The sequence below is a fragment of the Pinus tabuliformis genome, chromosome J (genome assembly GCF_031772625.1).
Source record: "Pinus tabuliformis cultivar Carrire ecotype Pingquan chromosome J, CPIR1, whole genome shotgun sequence".
Lineage (NCBI taxonomy): Eukaryota > Viridiplantae > Streptophyta > Pinopsida > Pinales > Pinaceae > Pinus > Pinus tabuliformis.
The window spans coordinates 7,839,198-7,841,679 of NC_142295.1; positions in this window are offsets into that span (position 1 = coordinate 7,839,198).

A 2,482-nucleotide genomic window follows, 5' to 3' on the forward strand; every position below is an offset into this window, starting at 1 on the left:
GTCTACACCTGTTAAACACCAAGAGAAGTCCTAGATTACAAGTGTCTCCACCTATGAGGTAGATTCCAGAGTCCGACTCCACCATCTCAACACAACAGTTTATCTTCACACCACACTCATCAACATGCTTCCAAGCCTATGCTTACGCTGAGTTTCTCGCCTTTTTCTAGTGGGTTCACACACACTTATCTTGCATTGTCTCCACTTTCCCACTGCAACACACCTCTCTCGTTGCATACTCCCCGGCCTTTCTTTTTTTCTTGTCCACACCCCCTTACATGTTGTCTTCCACATGATGGCCCCTGGGGACAAGGATTGTATGGACTTTTCGTCCTTTACTGCAGGTTGTCCTTGATCTTCTTCAATGCTTGCACAAGCAAGCCATAAATTCATCAAGGAGATTGGTGACAAACTAAATGCAATGGCTTGGGTTTACAAGCAACACCTCCTCAGTCCTCTGAATCCATGAGAGGAGCAAGAGTCTTCTCTAAGAGAGATCTGAAATTTGGTTGCTTTTTTATCCAGCTGTGGATAATGGCCTCAGGTGGGATGCAATCCAGAAATAACCTGCCAAAGGATGACTACAGAGCTTTGTCTCAACCCTAGCATAATCTACTTTAGAGATATATATCCTGACTGCGCTGAGGAGAAGTTCATTCTCTGTTTGGATTGGAGTCGTGATGTTTACCTTATAGTAGATGGTCAACAAGATGTATTTCCTTACATTTGCCAATGCCACATCTATCCTCAATACATGCAATGCTTTGTTGCAGGTCCTGTGAAGTCACATAGGGAATTTAATGGTCAAGTGTGTAGTAGTAGTTCCTATGGGAAAAGTGTCAAACTAATGCAGCAATTAAGGACTTGTGATCCAAAATTAAAGAACTAAAGTGGGAACAAAATGTGAGCACATTGCCCAATCAGTTAGAGCCAGATGGGATAGATGCTTTAAGAAACCAAAAATCTCTCTTTCTAATGCAGAGATCTGAAATCCCATGGATCCAACACAATCATTTTGTTGATCATGGCCACTGAGAGCAATGTAATTGTATCTGTTGATATAAAAGCCATTTTTCAAACACGATTATTTCCTTTGGAGGCTAACATATTGAACACAATCTGTGATGTAATCTTAAATGTGTGTATCGAAGTGAGTAGTAAGTAAAGACTTTGCATTGCTATGTAAAGGTGCAAAACACATTGCTAGCTTTCTGTTTTAAATAAATCTTTCATATTTTGCAGAATTCTGCCAGGAAGGTGTATTTTTAGTGGATGATACCCTGGGGATGTCAATGCAATAAATGAACATGAGTCTCCATAATACATTCTAATCTTTTCATGAGACAAAATCTTATGCCAAGAGGCACGGAAATTGGCTGGTGAGAATTTTTAATCACCTTAGCTATATGGCTCACACGGTCACACTGCAGGGAGATTAAAGGTAAATGGAAACATGAAGTAATTGCATATGCCCTCTACCAGATATGCACATAAAAGTTGACTTCAACCAACCTTTTAGTGATAGGATGGATACTCTGATGTATGGGAGATAGGTTAGATAAGAAGTTTGAATGATTTTCTCTAGGGCATGCAGGTTTCAAACCATCTCTGAAAGATCTCTGAAGTTTACAATGGAAAAGGATACAGTATCACTGAGTAAATCATTTGGGTGATTTTTTTTTAATGCTCAGAAATGCATTTTGGAGATGTAGAACCTTGAAAGTTGTATTCCCAGAGTAGATTCTAGAGATTTTAAAAATTTAAGTATCTACAATAGTCGAATAAAACATAAAATCTCTTGGTTTCACAAGGCTGTTAAATGGGGTCATTTTGGGTTTCTCTGGATTGAAAATTATTAGAAATTGTTTCAGCTGTCATTTCTTCTATATCAGAGAAAGAAGTAGTGAGTCCATACTGTGCAATCTTGTATAATCATTGACTTTTAAGAGTAGTTTTGTAGTTGTCTGAGAGGTTAGTTTACCTCACGTTTTTACATATGTTAATCTACTCTGCTTGAATGGTCACTTTATCTAAGGACTTTCTATCACACTCTAGCACTAAGTGTGCCATTGATCTTTAACTTTCGAAAACAAACTCATTCAGTTGCTCATAGGAAAGCATTGGCAAGGTAGAATGCTTTGTCTGACAGAGGTGCATAAAATTTCTTTCTTTAAAATATCGTCAAGCTCCATAAACCAAATTATGCAGAGAACTAGAATTGAGGCAAACTAATAGATAAAGCGAAGGTTATCTATGTCTATATCTTGCTTCATTTTATCTATCTATATATATAGATATATATATTTGATGAAAGACTCGGCACATTTAAATATGAGAAGGTGAATCATGGGTGGCTCTGATTAATTTTTCAGATTGACATCATCATTATGAACACCATGGCACCTATAGTTTTTCCATATGCCTTTCTTAATGATATATTCATTTAATTTATGAATTGTTGTCATGGTTTTCTTATTTGACA